General features: G+C 41.7%; 1 protein-coding gene across 1 annotated transcript in view; it reads left to right on the forward strand.

Moving 5' to 3' along the window:
* The window catches only part of MRO (maestro), a 54,847-nt gene that overhangs the window by 5,893 nt on the left and 23,839 nt on the right, over positions 1-25,115 (forward strand). The window contains exon 2 of the mRNA XM_032654384.1: positions 24,795-24,915. The gene's annotated coding sequence lies outside the window, so the exon portion shown is untranslated. The remainder of the gene's footprint in view (positions 1-24,794; positions 24,916-25,115) is intronic.

A 25,115-nucleotide genomic window follows, 5' to 3' on the forward strand; every position in this document is an offset into this window, starting at 1 on the left:
TTAAATCTTGAGCAGTATAGTTTTATTGTTAATTCACCAGATGTGTAATTACGAACTAGGCACCAGGTGGAATGTTTGCACCGAATAGGATGCATGTAAAGTCTCTGAATAATGTCTAGGAACAAAATCTCAGGAATGTTTGCCTTGACCATCCAAGTAGTGTTCTTCGTATCTTGAGCATAATTTTATATACAGGTCCTTAATAGACCCAGCAGGCTTCATGGCTCTCTGACTATGTTGGATGAAAAGCTACCTGAGATTCTATCTCTTGGGGGCAATACAGGGACATTTTTCTATAAAGTGTTCAAGATTTCTCTGGCCAAGAGAGTAGCTACAGAAGAACCTGAATTGATAACTTGAGTTTGATTATCCAATATAGTTTCCTACTGAGCAATAAATGGTGGGTTCTTGGTGCATAGAATATCAGAACCCTAGAACAGCTCTGACACTAAGTTGACTATTTCGTATTTTTTACATCAACAAGATGTGGTCTAACTACAAAGGAAACCTGGTGTGCCTCTCCTCCCAGTGCTCTTTGACCTTAGATTGACTAGCACTCTGAAATGCTTCCCAAAATGAATCACCTCCTACACCAATCTGCATTCCTTGGCTGGGAATTCTAGATGTTATTTCCATGGCCATTGGTTATCTTAGGAATGTCTGGGGGACCCCGGGACCTCCCTGGAGGTTTGATTCAATTCTGATGGTTCATGTTGGGGTCGGCACCAGCTCCAGCAATTAATAGGGAGCATTCTGTTTTAACAGGCATCCAAAGGGAAGTAGAATATCTTTCCTTTCTTACACTTGAACCAAAATTAAGTTGCATAGAACAACATGGAATAAATGATTAGTCCTAAACAATGCAACCTTGAAAAAATTATATCTGGATTCTAACTTACTAAGGGCACCAAATGGTGCAAACAGAATCTGTTGTTCATATCTTTGTGCCTGCAATTAGAAATGATGAACCATAAGCTTTATTCATAAAATACCAGATCGGGGTATTTAATCTTTTGTGTGCAATGGACACCATTGACAGTCTGTTGAAGCCTACAGACTCCTCAGGATGTTTTCTTAAATGCATAAAATAAAATACATAGAATAACTGAAGAATCCAATTATAATGAAATAAAGTTATCAAAATATTTTAAACCTCAAATTTCGGGTATAATAATACATATGCTACTTTATATTGCATTAAATAAAAATCTAACGATGGTTCTAATAACTAGTAAAGATGAGTATAAATGATATTACACAGTACCTGCAACAACTGGAAGGTGATACGAAAATTCATGGTTTCTATAATCGTAGCAGTTTGTTACCTACATCCATAATTGAAGAAAATGCTAAATTCCAGGTAGAGATTAGTGAGAATAAATACATTTTTCTTAGTCCAAGTTCAGAAACTACCTATGGTTAAGAACCCCCCCGTACTAGGCTGTTTTGGTTCAAGTTCAGCTAAGAACCTCGTTCAACCTGTTGGCAATTTACGAGTTCAACTTTCAATACTGGAAGATAGCTTCCTGTAGCAATTTCTTTTGTCAGAGCTCCAATTTCAAGGTTATGTGGAAACATTCTCTGTCAAAAGGTCTTTTGTGACTTTCAGTAAATTTTACTCCATTTTAATTTGTTGAGCGTTGCTTGGGACAATATTACCTGGGCTTTCCTGTAGTCTGGTGACTCAGAATTATGACACAAATGCAGATTTACCTGGCTAGCATTGCAGAGGTTGCTTTCAAGTTGAAAGCTGGCCAAAGTTCCCAGTCTCCAAGGTCTGTAATTTAGGACACTTCTGCTAGTCATCATCTGTTCTTTGTTAAGATGAATTTGTTCATGTCTCTCCCTGTGCCAGAGGCACGTATTGTTTGACGTATTAAGAAAGTAATTTATTCCTGACATTCTTACTCTTGGAGTAATTGCTCTGGAATATATTTTCGAAAGCTTCCATGAAGATTTTTTTAAAAAGCATTTTCAATTCTTTTTTCTTGGTAGAAAAATATATTTTAGCACCTTTTGTGAAGAAAAATGATTTTTACTTTTTTAGATTTCATTCACATTTTCTTAATAGACATGAAAAGCAGCAGTAGTCCTTATGTAAGTTTGGGGAAGGGATAGAATGTTATTTCATGCCAACTGTGAAAATAACATTCAATAAGCATTATTTGCCAACAGTGAGAAAATGGAAATTGAACTCTCTGTCATGAATTCAGCCCATTCTGTACTTATTAGGGGAGAAAGGAGAAGTTAGAAGAAAATGTGACAAGGAACATTCTGGAGCTCACTTTTTTGTATTTCTAACATCTTTATTGGAGTATAATTGCTTTACAATGGTGTGTTAGTTTCTGATTTATAACAAAGTGAATCAGTTATACATATATATATGTCCCCATATCTCTTCCCTCTTGCGCCTCCCTCCCTCCCACCCTCCCTATCCCACCCTTCTAGGTGGTCACAAACCACCAAGCTGATCTCCCTGTGCTATGCGGCTGCTTCCCAATAGCTACCTATTTTACATTTGGTAGTGTATATATGTCCATGCCACTTTCTCGCTTTGTCACAGCTTACCCTTCCCCCTCCCCATATCCTCAAGTCCATTCTCTAGTAGGTCTGTGTCTTTATTCCTGTCTTACTCCTAGGTTCTTCATGACATTTTTTTTCTTAAATTCCATATATATGTGTTAGCATACGAATTTGTCTTTCTCTTTCTGACTTACTTCACTCTGTATGACAGACTCTAGGTCTATCCTCCTCACTACAAATAACTCAATTTCGTTTCTTTTTATGGCTGAGTAATATTCCATTGTATATATGTGTCACATCTTCTTTATCCATTCATCCGATGATGGACACTTAGGTTGTTTCCATCTCCTGGCTATTGTAAATAGAGCTGCAATGAACATTTTGGTACATGACTCTTTTTGAACTATGGTTTTCTCAGGGTATATGCCCAGTAGTGGGATTGCTGGGTCATATGGTAGTTCTATTTGTAGTTTTTTTAAGGAACCTCCATACTGTTCTCCACAGTGGCTGTACCAATTTACATTCCCACCAGCAGTGCAAGAATGTTCCCTTTTCTCCACACCCTCTCCAGCATTTATTGTTTGTAGATTTTTTGATGATGGCCATTCTGACTGGTGTAGTTGTAGTTTTGATTTGCATTTCCCTAATGATTAATGATATTGAGCATTCTTTCATGTGTTTGTTGGCAGTCTGTATATCTTGGAGCTCATTTTACTCTGTCCAAATAGGGGAGCTGGACTCGCCTCCATGCTGCCAAGCCCTTTCAACAAACAGCCTACGTCTCTGCTCTCTCCTGTGAAAACGTTCCCTTCTTCATTTCATACAATCTGGCTTCCATCTCCACAAATCTTTTTTAAAACTGTGCAAAACTTCTTTTTTTTAAATAGAATTCAACCATATATTTTTAGTCCTCAACTTCCTTATTCTTTCTGTTTGTTTGTTTGTTCTGCGGTACGCGGGCCTCTCACTGTTGTGGCCTCTCCCGCTGCGGAGCACAGGCTCCAGACGCGCAGGCTCAGCGGCCATGGCTCACGGGTGCAGCCGCTCTGCGGCATGTGGGATCTTCCCGGACTGGGGCACGAACCCGTGTCCCCTGCATCGGCAGGCAGACCCTCAACCACTGCGCCACCAGGGAAGCCCACTTCCTTATTCTTTCAGCAAAATTTGTCCCAATGGACTTGTCCTTCCTTCTTGAAACTCTCTTTGTTGTCCCTGGCACAATACTCCTCTGGATCTCTGGCCTCACCTTTGCCATCTCCTCTTCCTCCTGCTCTATAATGAAGGGTGACCCCCAAGGTTCAATCCTAAATGTAACCCATTGAGATGACCCACAAATCTGGGTCTTATGCTGAGTTTTCACCTTTGATCCTGTTCTTTTTCCCCCAAAAGCCTCCATTCATTCAGTAAACATTTTTTGAGTGACTACTTCGTTTCAAACAAACATTTGGTTGTCCCCACCCTCAAGGAGGGCTCAGGTGACGGAGGTGTCAGGGCAGGTGAAGGACTGCAGAGTGAAGAGAGGTGGGAAGCAGACACATCTGCAGGTAATTATGTCAGTACAGTAATAGAAGGAGCATTACAATGTATAATGGGGACACAGAGAAGACACACCTAACCCATCTGGGATAGGGGTGAGGAAACTCATTAATTTAATTTTATCATATTTTTTTTCTTCCAGTTTTATTGAGATATAATTGACATACAGTACTGTACAAGTTTAAGGTATTCATCATAATGTCTGGACTTACATATATCATGAAATGATTACCACAATAAGTTTAATGAACATCCATCATCTCATATAGAGACAAAAGTAAAGGAAAGCTCATTAATTTTAATTCAAACATTAATTAACATTCATTCAGCAAACTGTAGCAAGGACAAATCTGTAAGTTATCAAGCCAGGCACTAAGGCTGCAAGATAAGCCTAGTTCTTGCCTTCATGGAGCTTACAATCTACTAAGTGGGAGAAACAGACATGAAACGAGTCATACAATTTTATAATTGAGATAAGTTCTCCAAAGAGATAAGCACAAAGTGCCAGAGAGTGTTTAATAGGGGGAGGTAATCTGGCTTAGGAATCAGTGAAGGCTTTCCTGGGGAAATGACATTAAAGCTGAGGCCTGAAGCTGAGCAGAAAACGGGCAAAGTGAAGAAAGAGTATTCAGGGTGTATGATGACGCCAAAGAAGGAGACTTTGACAGAGGACTGTTTGATTGATACCAAGATGACGGGGTGAGAGGGACAGGCACAAGATGATTTTCAGGACCTTGAAGTTAAATAATTTAGCCTTTAACTTATTTAACAAAAACAAATTATTATTTAAAAAACAAAGACGAGGGCTTCGCTGGTGGCGCAGTGGTTAAGAATCCACCTGCCAAAAAAAAAAAAAAAAAAAAAAAAGAATCCACCTGCCAATGCAGGGGACACGGGTTTGAGCCCTGGTCCGGGAAGATCCCACATGCTGTGGAGAAACTAAACCCGTGCACCCCAACTACTGAGCCTGCACGCTGAAGCCCGTGAGCCACAACTACTGAGCCCGCGCGCCTAGAGCTCGTGCTCCGCAACAAGAGAAGCCACCGCAATGAGAAGCCCGCGCACCGCAGTGAAGGGTAGCCCCCGCTAGCACAACTAGAGAAAAGCCCATGCACAACAACGAAGACACAATGCAGCCAAAAATAAATTAAAAAAAAAAAAAAAGGGCTTCCCTGGTGGCGCAGTGGTTGAGAGTCCGCCTGACGATGCAGGGGACACGGGTTCGTGCCCCGGTCCGGGAGGATCCCACATGCCGTGGAGCGGCTGGGCCCGTGAACCATGGCCACTGAGCATGCGTGTCCGGAGCCTGTGCTCCGCAACAGGAGAGGCCGCAACAGTGAGAGGCCCGCATACCGCAAAAAAAAAAAAAAAAAAAGCGTCGTTGGTTAAAAAAAAATGTAAGGAAATGGAAAGTGATCATTCTTTGGTCAGATCTCAGGAACAGGAGAATGTTAGAAATGCAAACCAACTACTTGAGAGCAGGCAGCTCAACCGTTCTGTGAGCATTTCCCACTCTTGGGGTGAAGGTCCGGCCAGAGCAGGTGGAGTAGTGAGCTTTGATAGGCTTTGCCTCTGGAAACAGAGTCTGGAAGCCGCCTAAGGCTGTGACCTTTTGAACACTGTAAACGATGCACTGTGTATAGAGAACTACTGTTTCCTGTGCCATGGGAGTGGCTATAAAACCCTTCTTCCTAGGAAAAGTGATTAAGTTTGGTTTTTTTTTGTGTGTGTGTGGTGTGACTAGTCCTCATTATCTTTTTTAAAAATTTTTATTGTAATATAGTTCATTTATAATGTGTTAGTTTCAGATGTACAGTAAAGTGATTCAATTATATCTATCTATATTCTTTTTTCAGATTCTTTTCCATTGTAAGTTATTACAAGATACTAAGTATAGTTCCCTGTGCTATACAATAGGTTTGATTAGGGGTTTTTTGACTTAATTTTGGCTTTGGTGGCCACTTTTGGATAAGGAGGGGAACTCTGGCTTCATCCCCGGACTTTGTAGCAAAGATGGATGGAGATCCTGGCATTTCATTAGGCTAAGAGATAAAGAGTTAAGGGTTTTGTTTGTTTTTTTTAAATTCAAACGATTTTATGAGATACAGTCTAATGACAGTGTGAAAAAAATCAAAGCCCACAGCAGTCTTAGTTAACAAGGAAACATTGTGATTTAGATGCTACACATAAACTCCTCCGAATAGGAGGGTATTGTACTCTCAGTGGACCACAGTATCTACATATAAAAATCTAAGGAGTTTCTCAGAGTCCAAAGCACTGTGGTCAGGGTGACGATCCATACCTGTCCATAATAAGGATCTGTTTAGTTGAGTAAATGGGAAGCATTATTCAGTCATCCAAAATGTCTTAATCCAGGTTGATATCTGTTGTGTCAATATCTTCTAATTCCAAATTATCCAAATCTACTTCCAGTTCAAGTAAACTCTTTTCTTCTTTGTTGGCCATGGGGGAACCCACAATAACAGGAGTAAGAGAAGCACCTTTCCCATCAAGTTCCTGCTGAGCTGCAGATCTTGAGGGCTGAAAGCCTTTTGCCTCTTCCATAACATTTCTTTCCTCATTTGGCATGACAAGTGGGTATTGTTTGGCCGGCCACAGGTCAGCCTAAGCCTAAGCAACCCCAAGGGCTGCTTAGTAGAAAGGTCTGGAGGCTTCCTGACCTGGGAGAGAGATGTTTATCAAGGGTTGAGGAATCAGAAAGAAAAGCAAGCTTGATGTGTGGAAAGGCAAAGTGTTCTATTTTGAACCCTCGAGTCTGACATGCTGGCTCTATGAAGATAGTCTAGTCGTGGGGAGCCAGACCTGGACTGACGGGGCTCAATGGTTGGAACAAAGCTAGCATCAAATGAAAATAAGCTCTGAGTTGGGAAGGATGGTCAGATAGGCAGTATATGGGTGATATGCCTCTTATCTAAGACAGAGGGTTCTGCCCCATGACCCTGCTGACTCAGGCTAAGTTGCTTTATCAAGACAATGTCCTGGGTGAGGGAGGAGCCGCCTGGCACTGTGAGAGCTGGCATAGCTTTGCCGAAGAAGAAATGATTTGGCTGAATAAGATGTTCCAGTGACTTCACTGTAGGAACGAATCTGCTGATTTGCAGTGGAGAAAAGTTCCTGACTAAGTCAGTCAGCTGACTGCCTTCAGAGGGATAGAGCTTATATCCTAGAGAAGGAATTAACGTGCCTTCTTAGAGTGCAAGCCTGTCTGCAATTATTGCATATGCACGGCTAGCTCTGACTTCTTTCCGGTAGCAGGTAAACACATTCAACAAGTGGACTTGAAATGCAACAGGAGAGAGAAGAAGGAAAGGCTATGAAGCAAAGCATCTTCCATAAAGAAAACGTTCTCATATGCATCCCTCTCCCTCCTCTATCTGCCCCTTGTTTGTTTAGACATAATCTCTTTCATTCATCAGCCGGCTTTTTAACCCAGCTCTCTTTTCTTTTCTGCTTCTTCACTTTCTCCTGAATACTCCCTTAAAGCACTTCTCCTCTAAGTCCTCTCCTTTAAGTAACACACGTCTTTTTTTTCTTTTTTTCCTTCCCTTGCTTCATTCTTCCCTCAATTTACTGAGAATCCATCTCCTGTAGGATCCTCTGCTAAATGTGCCTGGCTACACATGAAGTCCAAAGACTTCATTCTTGACACCAAGGACTTTACAACTGAGTAGAGAAATAAGATTTTTTACATCCTTTACCATAATATTGGTGCTGGAAGGTGGAAGAAACTGGAAAGTGCAATAAAATAGGGTGAAACAAAACTGAGGAAGTTCAAAAGAGGGCAGATTGCTTCTGGCTGGAAGGGGTGGGGAAGACTTCCTGGAGGGGGGGACATTTGCATTAAGCCTTGAAAACTGGAGACAATTTAAACATGTAGAAATGGGACATTCTATCTGTATTATACCAAATGCATACACTTAACCACGTTCATGTACACTGGCCTGTGTACTCTTAAAACTAAATGCTCAAACTAATAAACTTGCTAATTTAAGAAGCAGAGGATGGTTTTCTAGAATATGGAATAAAATAATATCAGAATTTGAAGGGAACACAGAGATCATCTGGTTTGTACAACCTCCTCATTTTACAGATCAGGAATCTGAGGTCCAGAAATGTCAAGTGACTGCCCCAGTTATGTGTCCTTTTGTTTTTATATTTTCAAGTGGCTCTATTTATAGTGTATCTGCCTTGCGTGTGAGTGTATGTGATCAAACAAAACAATGTGCCTTTGTCATACAGGGTATTTATCATAACCTCAAATTATGTACAGTAAATGAAAAGGGCTCCTGGACCCAATTCCAACCTGTGTCCATGGAAGCTTCCCCACGTCCAATTCTCGGATGCCAGCTGGGTGTCCTACAATTCAACTCAGTCTGACACTCTCTACCTGGAGATAGAATCAGATTCCACAGGTTAAGTGCTCAGTCCCACAAGACCACCCTCCACTTCAGAGGCCAAGAGCAAGTCCAGGTTGTTACCTGTGCTTCTGACTGACCCCCTCCTTGGGTTCAATTAATTTGCTAGAACGGCTTTCAAAACTCAGAGAAACATTTTACTTGCTAGATTACCAGTTTATTATAAAAGGATATTAAAGGGCATAAATCAACAGCCAGATGAGGAGATACATAGGGAGAGGTTCCCCACAAAGGAGCTTCTGTCCTTGATGTGCTTGGGGCCTGACTCAAGGGCACACAGAAGCCTTCTTCCCAACATGAAAGCTCTCCAAAAAGGACCAAGAAGCTGTCCTTTTTGGGTGCTTATGGAGGCTTCATTACATAGTCATGATTGACTAAATCATTGGCTAAAGGCAATGGATTCAACCTCAAGCCCCTCCATGCTCCCCAGAAATGAGGAATGGGAGGTGGGGGGTAGGACTGAAAGTTCTAACCCTCTAAACATGGGGTCAGTTCTCCTGGCAACCAGCCCCACCCTTGGGTGGGATCCAAAGGTCACCTTCCCTGAAGTATTTTCAGGAACAGAGGACAAGAAGCCAAACATCCCATTGCTCTGATCGTTCAGGAAATTCTGGGGGTTTTGGGAGCTGTGAGCCAGGAACTGTGGATAAAGACCAAATATAGATTTTTCCTATAAATCACAATATTGCAGTCAACTTTAAGAAATGTTTGACATCAATTCCTCTGAGTCTATACTACTGTTTATAAGTAGTCATTAAATAATTGTGTTTTATTGTTCTGCACTCAAGAAGGATCTCAAGAGCTTACATGACAGGCAAAACACTGACCTGTCAAAATGCCCTTCCTGTGCTTCCTCACCTGTACAAAAGCAAAACATCCACACCACTCATTAACTTCTCTGTTCCAGTAAATGTAATCAATGAGTGACATGACCTGCTCCGTGGGCTTCAGGGGTTGTTGTTGGTTCATTTGGTGAATTTACTCCCTGCCTACTCTGTGTTACAATGGGGGATCATCAAGACCAGCCTTGCATCTAGGAGTGAAAGTCTAGTGGAGGAATCTCATTTACAAAGGACTCCAAAAACCTGGTAGGGGATTACAGACTGATGTTGGAGGTGCCAGGGGGCTGCCATTCGATGTGTTTGTGCTGAGGAATGACGCAATGAAGATGGCATTTCAGGGATATCCGGCACGGATGTATCAGCAGATGGGATGGAGAGGAGCTTAGAGTCAGATGTGATGATCTGCGTGTGGTTACTGAGGACCTACCCTGGCTGAGGACAGAAGAAGGGAGGATGTGAGACTTTTCAAGGAAATAATGCCCTAGAAATGTAAAAAAGAAGAGTGAGTCAAAGGTGCTTCTTTTGGACTTTTAAGTGATTGAGAAATTGCTGATGTCATTAGACAAAGCTAGGGAAGTTGGGAAAGAAGACTTTTCCCTAAACTGAGAGGGAGAAACCATGGGCCCTGGTACTTCTTGCTTCTCCTTGTTGACCTGAATCTGTCTGTATTTTCAGGATTCCTATTTCAATGAGTTCATCTGAAAGCCATTAATGCTGTTGATGGTAGCTTCCTATTTTATTCTTAATAGATAATTACATCATAGAGAATCAAGAACATAATCTGTATGTAAATTCTGGATTATCCTTTTTTGACTACCTCTCAAAAATGGACAATCTCTGTCTGTGTTTCGGCTGAGAGAGAGGTATCCGACTGGGCAGAGGTGTGTACATTTGCAGCATCCCTGTCTTTTTCTACCGTTGAGGATGGTGGACATTTCTGGTTTTATTCTTGGACCTGAAGAGCTGGAAATATGGGTGTGGGACTGGCTTGTCAAGCCAGAAGGGGCATGAACTGAAACAGGAGTATAGTAGCAACTTTGACCATGCTCTGACTTTTGATTCTCAAGAAGTGCTGCTGGGCCAGTTCCCGGATTTTAGGACTGGAATATCTTTGCACTGCAAGCATAAGGTCCAAGCAAGTGGCTATAAGCCTCTCTCACTGATAGGAATTTGACCCTAGCAGGAGGCTGTTAGTCAGCCATTAAACCATAGGCGATTCTAGGTTTATTACGCTATTTTGCAACCACAGTATCTACCCCCACCCCACCATGCTGTGGACAGTGTTTTTTGAACCCTTGTAACTTGTCTCCTACCATGCTTTCTTTTATAGAAACCCCAGCACCCCAGAATAATTTTACTTATTTGTTTTATAAAACAGTAGTGTACTGGTGGGCATCTTCAAACTGCACAGTGATAATGTTTGAAATTATGGTGGCTGCTAAGTGCTGTGCTTAAAGTCACTTTAGTCAGTAAAAGTAACAAAAAGTCTAAAGAAACCAGCATCCTAGGGACGTATAAAATTAGAAGGGAAATTCCCCCCCTTGTGCTTTATTTTTCAACCAGAAAACTGTATAACCCATGACATAACTTATCGTGGCATTTTCCAACGTCCTTTCTAAAGAATGTAAATAAAACTAAGTGGTTTGTCTTTTCCAAGTGGGGATACTGTGGAAACACTTCTGAACAATAATATCATGTTTTTTTGCTGACATTCATGTTATGAGCTAAACCCTTGGTGTGTGTGGGAAAGCAAGTGCTTTTGACTTGGATAGCCCTTCACTCCCTCAGAAGGGCACTTTGTACCTACTTCCAAGGGGGAATAAACAGGATGCATGAGTAGAAGGCTGTAGCATGCTGATGAACCAAAGTACAGGAAGCAGATATCTAGCAGCGCAGTCATACAGTTGGGATAGCCATAGGATTTATTGACAGAGGGAAAAATTCTTGGGATATTCTTATTTTGACACAAAAAAATTAGTATAACTGAACAAGTTATACTGTCTATCAGTATCTCAAATTCCTCCCTGGAGGAAGCCCTGTGGTTTTTCTCAGCTGGATTCTGGCCCTGGACTAATCTCCAGACCTCAGTTTCCTCAAACTGGGGGTGGCAAATGCAAAGTGACTGGTAATGGGTGTGGGAAATCTTTTGGGGGTGATAAAAATGTTCTATATTTCATTGTGGTGTTGGTTGTGAAGCCAAGCAAGACCCTGCGGGGCCTTCCCAGGTACAAAAGCCCGTCTGTTTCTTGTTTGTAGCAAAAAGGCTTTAGTCTCCTAGGCCTTCCCCTAGTTCCAAAGACACATCAGTACTAATTAGGAAAGTGAGGGAATGCAGAAACAAAGGAAAAAGCAGTTAAGCAAAAAAAGTATTTTTTAACATTTATTTATTTATTTACTTTTGGCTGCCTTGGGTCTAGTTGCGGCATGCAGGCTTCAGTGTAGTTGTGGCTTGTGGGCTCCAGAGCATGTGGGCTCTGTAGTTGTGACACACAGGCTCTCTAGTTTGTGGCATGCGGGCTCAGTAGTCGCGGCGCACAGGCTTAGTTGCCCCATGACATGTGGGATCTTAGTTCCCCGACCAGGGATTAAACCCGCGTCCTCTGCGTTGGAAGGCAGATCTTAACCACTGGATCACCAGGGAAATCCCAAGAAAGCTATTTCTGCACAGCTGTTAAAATTTTCTAGTATGTTTCTGGGTACGATTATTGTCTTTTTAATTTTCTTCTGTTTTTTGGAATATTATATAACGAGCATTTATTGCTAACTAAAACTATTTAATAAAAAAAGAAACAGGGGACACAGAAGGCTTTTGTACTGGGAGGGCCCTACTCCTGCTCGGTTTCAGAGTGGTACTGTTATGGACTGAATTATGTTCCCCTCAAAAATCCATTTGTTGAGGTCTTAACCTCCAGTACTTCAGTATGTGACTATATTTGGAGAGAGGGTCTTTAAAGAGGCAATTCAGTTAAAATGAAGGTCATTAGGATGAACCCTAGTCGAATATGACTGGTGTCTTTTTTAAGAAGAGGAGATTAAGACACAGACACACAGAGGAAAGACCATGTGGAGACACAGGGAGAAGATGGTCATCTATAAGCCAAGGAGAGAGGCCTCAGAAGAAAACAACCCTGCCAACACCTTGATCTTGGACTTGTACCTTCCAGAATTGTGAGAAAGTAATTCCTATTGTTTAAGCCACCCACTCTATTGTATTTTGTCATGGCCACCTGCAATCGTTACTTTTAAGTGTCAACTTGGCTGGACAACCAGTGCCCATATATTTGGTCAAACATTATTTTGGACTTTCTGAGAAAGTGTTTTTGAATGAGATTAATATTTCAATCATGGACTTTGAGTAAAGCTGTTTACCCTGCCTAATGTGGGTGAGTCTCATCCAATCAATCAAGGCCTTAATAGAACAAAGACTGACCTCCCCTGAGCAAGAAGGAATTCTGCTGGAATCCTGCATTTGGGCTGCAATTCTTCCCTGGGTTTCCAGCCTGCTGGCCTACCCTGCAGATTTCAGACTTGCATCTCCACAATCGTGTGAGACAATTCCTTAAAATTAATCAATAAATCTCTCTCTCTCTGTCTCTTTTTTTTTCTCTCTCTCTCACATACACACACATGCACACACACACATCCCATTCTGTTTCTCTGGAGAACCCTGACTCATATCTTGCTCTAGCAAACTAATACAATATGAGAATTATAATTCAAGAAAGCTGTGTAAAAAAAATTTCAGAAGGCTCTATCCAAAATGTTAACAATAATTATTTGGTGGTAGAATTTGGAGTGTTTTAGGTTTCTTTTAGTTTAGCTTATCCAGACTTGGCGATTTTTTGTGTGACCATGTGTTATTTGCGTAATGAAATTTAAGAAAAGATTTCCATTCGGAGGAATGTTTAGAAGCAAGGTCAGATAACAAAGAACCCAGAGGACACAGGGATATGGTGGCATGCATTATAATACCACTTATCATGAAGATTTGGATGAAACATAAATCAAAGTACATCTACTACAGTGAGAAAATCTCATACAGCATACAACACAGTTAGCTTATGATATAGCTACTAAGGTTGTCCTGGAATATGGGTAGTAAACATGGGTCATTTTTCCTATCACTCTATTTTTCTGCCATTTTCAGTAATTCATTCAGTCAGCTGGCAAGCTTTTGCTGGGCACCAGCTATGTCCAAGGACCTCACTAAATACCAGAGATTGAAAGACAAACAAAATAGACTCGCTCCAATCGAGACATTTACCTTATAGTGGGGGAGATAATATGGTACAATGTGATACGGGCTCCCACAGGGTAAGAATTGTTTGTGCCCATGGGAGGGGCTGCCAGCCTGGGAGAGCTGGGGATGAGAGGAGGCTTTTTAAATCATCAGCACAATCCTGCAAGTTAATTATTATTACTCCATTTTGTAGATGTGTAAACTGAGACTTAGACAGGTTAGATAATTTGCCCAAATCTCTCAGGTGGTAGAAGAAAGGGATGTGAGCACAGTCTGACTCCGAAGTCCATGTTCTTTCCACTGTACTATGTGCTGTGTCTCTAATGCATTGTCATGTGGACAAGCAAACAAGTAGGTTACATTGAAATATAATCAATTTAAGTTCTACCTTGACGTAAGGAGCCTGGTCTATAAACTCTCTATCGTTTGTCTTAGTCTTAATTACCTTATCCTACTCTTTTACCAGTTCTCTTAATTGCTAATAATTGTAACAACAATAATTAACATTTATTGTTTCCTATGTGCCAGATACTATACTCTATACTTAAGATAGTTTCTCTTGGGTATTCCCTGGCAGGCCAGTGGTTAGAACTCTGTGCTTCCACTGCAGGGGGCACAGGTTCGATTCCTGGTCCAGGAACTAAGATCCCGTGTGCTGTGAGGCCAAAAAAAAAAAGATAGGTTCTCTCAATCAATCCTCATAACAACCTAATGTGGTAAGCTGTAGAATTATCTCTATTTTATAGACAGAGAAACTGAGGCTTAGAGGGTTAAGTGGTTTTAAGTGTCAAAGCTGGGATTTGATCCCAGATCTAGATTTTTTTTTTAATTAGTATAGTATTTTTTTTTTAATTTTTAAAAAACTTTTATTGGGGTATAATTGATTCAGATCTAGATTTAGCCATTTTGCTGCAGTGCCAAAAACTAGACAACTGACAGCCTAAAAACTCTTTGCTGGTTGCTGGCTTTTTTTTTTTTTTTTTTTGCAGTACATGTGCCTCTCACTGCTGTGGCCTCTCCCGTTGCGGAGCATGGGCTCCAGACGCGCAGGCTCAGCGGCCATGGCTCACGGGCCCAGCCGCTCTGCGGCATGTGGGATCTTCCCGGACCGGGGCACGAACCCGCGTCTCCTGCATCCTCAGGCGGACTCTCAACCACTGTGCCAACAGGGAAGCCCACTGGCTTTTTTTAATTAGAAGAAGATTCTGGAATGTAATTGATCTTCCAGATCACACAGGAATGATAGTGAATTTCTCTTCAGTTTCTGAGGAGGAGCTCCTTAAGGGAGTTTCAGAGAGTCTATTTAATTTTTTGTGTTGCTCTATTCATTAGTTGTCCTCCTTGGGATGCTGGGACTCTGGGTTGTACTAAGAGACAGACAAGGCTGCTGGGATGTTTGGATTTGGGACCAAGGGCACAGAAATGGACCCCACTGCAGATTCTGTCTGGGTAGCGAGCTTTGGTGTTCCGTCCCTCTGGAGCCACATCTGTGCTCCCCACAGAAATCTAGAGGGCTCTGGACTCTCTGCACAGAACAAACTAGGGAGTGTCCACAATGACGAGACACTGGGAGAATTTGTAAGACAAGACAGTTCAGCCCTGGCTGCCTGTTGACCGGGATGCTCTTTTCCTGACTCAGGATAGGAATGGCCTCACATGAGAGGCAGGCAACAGAGGCAACAGATGTCCCTGGCGTCCCGGGGCCTGGGGAAGTCTTGGCAGAGAGGAAGGGGAACCAGCCCACAGCCAAGGGTTTGACTGGGAACAAGGCTGAGACACACCTGCAAACCCACTCAGCTTCAGCATAAGGTACATCTGGTGCAGGTCAGAGGCAAAGAGGACTCTCAGAATGTTGACTGCTCACTGTGAAAACATTCACACTTTGCCTGTTTGCCAGGGAGTTTCAGAAAGCTCAGAAAAGCAGCAAAGGTTGTTCAGAGCCTAACTGACCCAGGGTGGACTTTCATAAGGGTTGCCCAAGCTTTGGAGCTTAGTTGATAGGAGCGTGCCTGACCTTCAGGGGTGGGGCCTGGGGAGGTGATAAGCGCCTGCTCCAGGAAGCACTCGCACACATGTCGTGGCGGCGCTGTGAAACCTTAGAGCCCTGGTCCCTGCTACCGGGGCGCAGGTGGTGCGCTCTACTTTGGAGTAGGGAGGGTGAGGGAGGAGGGGATCTCTGAGAGTCTTGCCCAATACCCTGGTTGCTCAGGTTATCTGTGGACCATCATGGTACCCTGCCCTCCACCAGGCTGCAAGCGGTCGGAGGCTGAGTCTTAGTCACCAACTGCATTCTTCACCGGATGCCTCTGCCACGACTCCTCACCCCGCAGCCCGCTCCCAGCACTCCCTCCACTCACTGTGCACCCGCAGGCAGAGAACCTGAGAATTCGTAGGACAATCTACCCCATGCAGGCAGGGAGATGGAAGAACAGAAGAGTCTTTGGGATGGTGCCGGCGCCTTTTAGCTTGGCCCAGATCTGGCGAGCTGGGTACAGCACGTGACCCTCATGGGTGCTGAGAATCGTGATAGTCCTGGACAGTGAGAACATGGCTTCCAGGAAGAGCCCAACCTCCGGTGGCAGTGCCGGTGGGGTGGGGTCCGCCATAGCCAGGAAAGATCAGTGCTCAGCACCCAAGGCCTGATAAAGGAACTAGGGACAGGCACCTGTGACGACCTCTATGCTGGGGGCAAGGACACTTGTGCCCACCTGCTCGGGTTGACTGTGAGGGAGGGGTTTGGACCAGCAGTAGACAGATAAGGATCTGAAGGCTCTGTTTACTAAGGACCCATGGGCTTCACACTTTCATAAGATCTGTTTCTGAACATCGTTTAGAGACCTTAGGGTCTGTTTTATACAGCAGGTGGGGGGTTAAGCCAGATTAAAGGTTGTAAAGCAGTCCTGGTAAATGGATTGATTTTTCCCTAAAAAAAGAGCATTTACTGAATCTGATTAACCTTTGAAAACCTGCTCTTGTCCTTCATTTTTACAAAATTTAAATAAAGGGTTGCAATGGTCAGTATCATACTGACACATGCAGACTTAATATTTGTTGAGTAAATCCACAAACACACATACAAATTCGGTCAATTCGACAAATATTTGCTAGATGGCTAATAAGTGCCTTTATGAGGATTAGAATCTAGTTCAGTGGCTTAACTTTCTCCCTGTGACACGGTAAGAAATACATTTTACGTTGTGACTACACCCACGCAAAACCGGAAGAAAAGTTTCACCGAACGATTTTTATCTTACTGGGTGAAATGAATTCTGATTTTTCTATTCTGTTTTCTTTTCTATTCTACTTCTTGTTTAAAAAGCTGATGAAGACCCACTGAATTGATTTCATAACCTATTAATGAGTCGCAGTCTGCAGTTTGGAAACACTAGTTGATATAAGAAGTCACTGAATTTTAAATTTCATCCATATTTAGCTAAAAGTTGAGGGAGTGAATTCAGAAGCTGGTGATCACGAGTAGATGCCTGCTTACCTGCTAGTGTTGTGTACAAAAGTGTGTCAGGGGAGCCACGTGGCCAAAAGGCAGAAAAGTGAGTGATTTCCCATTGACCCTGAAGGAAACTGGGAAATTAAATTTCCTCTTTGGCTATCTTCCCATAAACCAGAGATCAACATGATAGGCAATGACTAACATATCTGTCATCACTGAAAACACAAAGACTCTCCCCAGCTAACAAATCTTTAACTGAAGAGTTTATGACATATGCAGTTAACTAAGGGCAGACACATCTGAATGAGTCCCTCGAAGATACACTCAAACCAGAAACTGCTAGTTCTGGAGAAGCTGTCTGATGTTAACGACTCAGATTCTTAGAATTCTGACTCTTATCTGCTCAAGAAGTGACCACTCCTGTCTTTCTCTCCCCTTCACCTTTATAATTCTCTGGTAGCACTCATGACACCCTATTTCTTATACGTTATTGACTTATAAATCTGCCTCTCTCCTAGATTATAAACTGCTTGTAGACAAAAAAATGGTTTCTTCTCCATCTTTATATTCCCAGAATGAGGCACAAGATAAGAGCTTTGTCAGTGTTTGTAAAACAATTGAATGATATTGGTTCAAATAGGTGGGAAAGGTATTAATAGGAAAAGTAAAGACAGTTAACTTTTTGAGGAAAAATAAGTTGCAAAAAAGAAAACTGGACTTTATGAAAAAGATTTTATTTATTTATTTAAAATTTTATTGAAGTATAGTTGATTTACAATGTGTTAATCTCTGTGAAGCAAAATTTCTTCCACAGCAAAGTGATTCAGTTATACATATATACATTCTTTTTCATATTCTTTTCCATTATGGTTTATCATACGATACTGAATATAGTTCCCTGTGCTATACAGTAGGATCTTATTTATCCATCCTATATATAACAGTTTGCATCTACTAATCCCAAACTCCCAATCCATCCCTCCTTCACCCCGCCTCCCCCTTGGCAACCACAAGTCTGTTCTCTGAGTCTGTTTCTGCTTCATAGATAGGTTTGGCAGATATATTTTTAATTTTTTGAGGAAGCTCCATACTTTTAGGAAGCCCTAAAGTCAAAACTTGTAAGCAGATAAAATCAATGATTCTTCATTCCTATCTCCTTTCAAACAACCAACTTCCAATTAACTAATTAAAAAATCTCATTGATCTTACATAAGTTCAGAAGCATATATACTGAACAGCGTGAATTTCCCTTTATTTACCCTCTGGCAATAATGTTGCTACATTTCAGGGCACATCTCCTGAATGTGCTCTGGGACTTCCAAATTTGGAACCATTCCGGGTTGACAAGACCTATTTTGATCGCAGTTGTAAAGTCATCATGGACCAGAAAAACGCTGTTCTGTTCTACATTCAGCATGTGGTGCTTATTTTGATTCTTACACATTTTAGGTAGAAGAGGAGTGATGCCTGTATGTGCAGGGACGAGGGAGGAAAAACATAGAGCTTTCTTTAAGATCTTCCAAAAAAGATACGGGGTTTCCATTCAGTATTTTGAATTTGCTTGCCTAAACTATTTTGGCGAAATTACTCTGCATCATCAAGTCACACCATGAAGACAAACATCTCATCCAGCAGGTCCTTATTGTAAGGAAACAGCAAGAGGGAAGGGTGACTCCTGAGTTCCAGGGATTGGGCAGATTCAAGCTTTGGCCATTAAGTTAATTCCAGGATGGATTGCACAAAAGCTCAGGTGGGATCAATACCGAAATAATTGTGATAGATCAAATGTCATTGTATAGAGCAAATGCCATTAGTAGAGCTATGCTAAGGGTCCCAGGCCACTAACTCCTCCAGGACACCATCTCGATAAGTACTGTAACTACACTTAGATGGCCATTTGTGGTGCGTGTGTGGTGTTTCCAACAATGAGGGAGTGGTGTGTGTTAGTAATACACAGGGAACGCTGCTTATGAAATTGGCTGCATGCAATTCTATTCCATTCAACATGATCAACACCAGTAAAGAGAAGACCTTGCTGTTGCTTCCCAATCTGACGAGGGTCACCAGTGTGATTCCTTATTAGGAGCCATTCAGTAGTGGTGTTATCCCCGCCAGCCCCAAAGTAGCCGTGGAGACCTTCACCCAGTGGCCATTTTTATACAATAAAGAGACAGCCTAGCTGGTCATGAACAATTTACTCTCCCCCACAACACCGCCCATGCAAATGAAACTAGTGGTCAGCAAAAGATCCATTTACTTTATCTCTTATTGCGTTTAATTAGCTGCTGGGAAATAAGAAAACGCATTTTCTTTTAGCAAGCTAACTTCTTATAGTTCTACCTCGCTTCTGTAGAATTAAACTCAAGTGTTGCAAATGCCTCAAACCAATGTTTGCTTTTGTTAAAGCAAAAAGAAACACTAAATATGTGCTGAAGGTTGTAAAGATTCAGATAAATGAAGGAATCATTTGCTGAAAGTCTGCTCTAATGGACCGAATATTTGCATCCTTTCCCACATCCATATATTGAAACTTAGTTCCCAATGTGATGGTGTTTGGAGGGTGATTGGGTCACGAGAGTGGAGCCCTCAGGAAAGGGATTAGTGCCCTTACAAAGAAGAGCTGAGAGAGAGCTTGCTTCTCTCTCTGCTGTCCGCCACGTGAGGACACAGCAAGAAGACAGCTGTCTGCAAACCAGGAAGCTAGCCCTCACAAGACACCACATCTGCTGGCTCCTTGATCTTGGATTTTACTGCCTCCAGAATTGTGAGAAATAAATGTTTGTTGTTGAGCCATGCAGTCTGCGGTAATTTGTTATAGCAGCCTGAATGGACTAAGACACACACATGTGTAAAGCACCGTGCTGAGTCCCACAGGTTTGGAGTGAGGTCTGCAAAGACTGGAACACAGGCCTTGCTTTCCGCAGCCTCCCAACTCTGGGTCGGGGGATAGGTTCCGATGTAATAATTTGAATACAGGGCTTCCCTGGTCGCGCAGTGGTTGAGAGTCCGCCTGCCGATGCGGGGGACATGGGTTCGTGCCCCGGTCCGGGAAGATCCCACATGCTGCGGAGCGGCAGGGCCTGTGAGCCGTGGCCGCTGAGTCTGCGCGTCCGGAGCCTGTGCTCCACAACGGGAGAGGCCACAACAGTGAGAGGCCTCATACTGCAAAAAAATAAAAATAAAAATAATAATTTGAATACAAGTAAGCTAGCGATAATCTTGTAATCACTATAATGGAAAAGAATCTGAAAAGGAATATTTTATACACACACACACACACACACACACACACATACATACATACAACTGAATCACTTTGCTATACACCTGAAACATTGTAAATCAGCTATACTTCGATTAGGGAATTCTCTGGTGGTCCAGTAGTTAGGACTCCACGCTTTCACTGCCATGGCCCAGGTTCAATCCCTGATCAGGGAACCTAGATCATGCAAGCTGCGGTGTGGCCCAAGAAAACCCAAAAAACCAAACAACAAAACAAACAAACAAATAAACAAATGATACTTCGGGACTTCCCTTGTGGTCCAGTGGTAAAGAATCTGCCTTACGATGCAGGGGACGTGGGTTCGATCCCTGGTCAGGGAACTAAGATCCCATGTGTCGCAGGCAAATATAAATAAATAAATAATAAATCTTAAAGAAAAAAAAAGATACTTCAATTTTAAAAATTAAAAAAAAATTTTTTTCAGGAGAAGGAAGGATTTATTACTTATAGCAAGTAAGGAGAACACCAAGGATCTCTCCCAAAGCAGTGTCTCCAAAGAAATCAAAATTATTTTTCAAAAATTGGCTAGTGATAAAGGCCATTGCAGGAGTGCAAGTGCATGGGGAGAAACTGACCAGGCTGTTAGGCCTGGGGAGGACTTTCAGGGTGGGGTTTGAACAAGACCTGGAAGAAGTGGTTAAACAAGCGGTGGTTACAGGGAGGGTAACCTGGGCATGAAAAATAGACACCGAGTGTAGACATTTTGGGGGGAAGTGACTGAGATAACAGTGAGTGTGTCAGTGAATTGGGAGAAGGGCAGCAGAAAGGAAGAGGAGGCCATGTGGGGAGGTCAGGCAGCCAGGTGGCCAGGTAATGCCGTCTGCATTTTGCACACCCCGGAGAGCAGGCGTCTCCTAGAATTCTGTCCTAGGTGTCTCTCTTGCCTTACATTAGTCCTGGCCCTGATAGTACAGAACAAACAACCAGAAGAGCCCTTAGGCTCCCAGCCTGTGACCTCTCAGAGGGCAGGGATCATGTATTGATACTTTTATTTGTATATTTATCTTTATATTCCCTATGCCCTCGTGTTGGGCAGAGAGCATGGCACCAAGGAGACTCTCAATAAATGTTTATTGAATGAATAAATATTTGTTTAACGACACAGTCAGGGCAACCAAGGCAAATATTGTCAGCAAATAAATACTGGCCTCTAAATAATAGGTCTCCAAACAGAAATTCAGCAAGGTAGAAAGAGTATTTGTTACATTAATGTGTGGAGGGAAGACCTTGCCCTGGAATTAGTTCAGTATTTAAAACTTATTTTCCAATGTGTAGAATATGTATAACTTGGTCTGATACTCTTAACACTGGATCTGATACCCTTAACACTGGTCTGATACCCTTAACACTGGAACAAATGCATGATTCACAATACAAAACTCCGAAGTAGAAAAAATGTTCTGTAAAATTTATCACATTCAGTGTGCTCTCCTCCTACATCCGTTCCTGGAGGGAATATTTTTTGAAAGAAATACAAATAGTTCTTTTTTTAAAAAAAGAAAAATGTCACTCTATTGTTAGATTTGGGGTTGCTATGTTACTTCATTATATTAAATGTCACTTCTGCTCATCCAAGAACAATCTTTCTTTTCCTTCTCTCTTTTTTTTTTTTTTTTGAGGAATAACGTATCTGTGGCCTAAATAAACATTCATTTGGGAAAGTGAATTCTTAGCACAAAATTTGTAATAATGAATTCAGCTTTACTTTTATTCTAATAGAGTTTTAAATTCAGGAACAAATAGAAAGGAACAATTAGAACTCTCTTTTCTCTAGGGATCAAAATCAAAGGGAGAAAGACAGCTAATGTCCTTCTTCTACACCCACTTCGTATTGTAAAGTGAAGTAACACACAATTAGTAGCTTTCTACCAGGTCCCTGGGTTTTTAATAATGGGCAACTCTGGAATCACTGAATTTACACCCAACTAGAACTGAATTAATAGAAAAAGGTGAGTTAATGATGCTCTTCATCTATGATTAAATATATTCATTGTCTAACAGATAAATGACTTTAGTATTTGTTTTCAGAAGCAGGAATTGAGAGGTGAAAATGCCCTAAGATGTACAGAGGGCTCTGCCTTCCTGCTTCTCCACCAGCCTTCTCCCTCCTTCCCCTCCTCAGTCCCATTGCTACAAAAAACAAAACAAAACACTGCAGCTTATTTTTTAATGTGTTCTCTTGGGGGGATGTGCACAGTAATTAAGATATATGTCTTAGACTTTTTTATGCTTAAAAGTGCATGAAATAAAAAACACCTGTAACTTTCTATTCTGATAATCCATGTTGATTTTTTAAATTGAAAGCAATAAATATGTTTGGTAAGAAAAATTCAAACTACACAAAAAGATATACATTTGAACTAAAAGCTTCCTTCTTCACCCAATTACTCTCCTCCTAGGAGACTCCTGTTAATGATTTGTTGAGTGCCCTTTTAGGAAAAAAAAATGGCCATAGCGGCACATATTTCTTTTTAAAAATTTACGTACGTTGATTTATAATATATTCTCCTCTGAACCTTGATTTTTTTACTTAATAATATACCTTGAACATCTCTTTATATCAGCACATATAGATCTACTCTATTTGTTTTATAATGCTCCCTAGTATTCCATTGTATAAAGGTACCCTAATTTATTTAAACTGTCCCCTGCTGATGGACATTGCAATAATTTATTTGATGTTACAAATAATATTTCAATGAACACCTTTTAACATATATCCTGATGTCATTCTTCATATGTATTTACAAGGTAACCAGGGTTAACATATACAGTTGCACAGGTTGTACACTGCACAAAGTGCCTCATCTGTGTGGTTACCAATCACTTTGTAGACATCATAACTTTATTTTTAAAATATTATATATATATATTTTAAAAATTTTTATTGGAGTAGAGTTGATTTACAATGTTGTGTCAGTTTCAGGTGGACGTCATAACTTTAAATACTTATTATGATACTTTCCTGGCAGATAGACATAAAATGTCTTGAGGAAGGGGTTCCTTTTTCTAATTTGCACAAAATCATCACTGCCCTGGGTGAACCACTATCAACAGAACTGCTGAGTCAAAGGGCATGTGCACATGGACTTTTGATAGATATTGTCAAGTTTCCTCCCAAACTTAAGAGCTACAAAAAGAAAATTCCTAGTGGGTAAAATTAGGTGATTTGCTTGTTACCTACTTTCCCTTCCTTTCAGGGGACGATCTAACGTATACTCTCTTGAAGGAACAGAGACCAGTAGGAGAGAGAAGCAGCTGTTCTAGGCCCAGAGCACCTAAAGTCTGCAGACTTGATTCCTGAACAAATATATGTTGATAAAATTGACTTCTTTTTCTCTTTTCTTTTCTTTTTCTTTTTTTTCTTTTTTGGCTGCACCGCATATGCGGCATGCAGAATCTCAGTGGAAGAGCATAGTTTTAACGATTGGACCACCAGGGAAGCCCCTTTTTGTTCTTTTCTGGAGCAATTAAATGAACAATATTGGGAAAGGTGCAGGAACGCTGTGATGGAGCTATGGTGGGAGGTCGGTATTGTGGGATAAAGATGGAATTGTTGAAATACATCTGTTGTGGGCTATATGAAAGAGTGCTCTATTACTGTAGTTTTCTCCAATCCCTCAAGGAAGAGTCAGCTGTCCCAATCATAGCCTGGATTTCTAATCCAGTACACATTATAGGGCACTTTTGGACATGGATGTACTGTTTTGTTGGTCAAATTGTGCCTGACGTCGTTCTCATTGTCATAAAATGCCTATACACTTGTTGGTCACTGGAATTCTATTGGATTCTAGTGTAAATGCAAAATTGAAGGAAAAGTAAGTGCAATCCTGAGACCGATTCATTGCGGAGGAAGGAACGTGTGAAGCAATGTCCACAGCAAACTGAAAATGGAGACAAGGGAGGTGAGGGATGGGGGGTAGAAACCAAGGTGGGGAAAGGTCAAGGTTGAGAGAAAGGAAGACCATAGAGAGAGTAAGAATGGCCTGTAGAGGTGAGTGGCCGAACCCTCCAATGACTCTGGTTGGTCAAAGCAGGAGAGGAAGCCCAGCCCCATCAACCAGGTTTGAGACTTTGGGCAAGTCCCCTGCTCACTCTGCCTGTCCCTCAGTTTCCCTACTTGTCAAAGAGCCCTGAGAATGACCCCCTTCCTAGGATTGTGGGGTACAACGTGACAAAGAGCATGAAAATGCTTGGGGATGTTAAAAGCAGGGACAAGACGACACGCGGTCATGTCTGTGGTCTTGATCTGCCTCTCACGGTGCTGTCTATTGATCCAGTTCTCTTCCAGGATGAAGCGCGCGTAGCTTTCTCCCTGGGCCCTTGCAGAAACAGGAAACTAACGTGAGAATCTTCAAAGTTTGCACAACAGCATGGCCTGTAATGAATGTTTAGCCACTATCAGGGGCAGATAGCTTAAAAAGGTGTTATTATGTATTTCCCTCTCGTGATAAAACTCTAATCTGTTTAATGTTTCATCTTCAAGGACAAAATGCAGCTTACAGCCGGCCCCGAGCTTGTTTAAAGGACAGCGGCATTCCTGGGGGTAGTCACTTTGCCTTTCATCAGGATGAGATCTGAGGCAGAAGCCTCAGCACCCAGCTCAGGTAAGACAGCACAGAACATTTTCTGGATTCAACCGATTCTACTAAACCTTGTAGTTCAACACAGTTCATTGATTGCTACAGATTTAACCAGATGGGCTGGAAAATGTTTATATACGTTTATGGTTAATTTTTGGAAGTAGGGGTGTTTGGTGATGGTGTGAATTAATGTCTCAGATAGGAAAGGTGTTTAAACTTGAACT

Source organism: Phocoena sinus, chromosome 14, assembly GCF_008692025.1.
Source record: "Phocoena sinus isolate mPhoSin1 chromosome 14, mPhoSin1.pri, whole genome shotgun sequence".
In the NCBI taxonomy this organism is placed as follows: Eukaryota; Metazoa; Chordata; class Mammalia; order Artiodactyla; family Phocoenidae; genus Phocoena; species Phocoena sinus.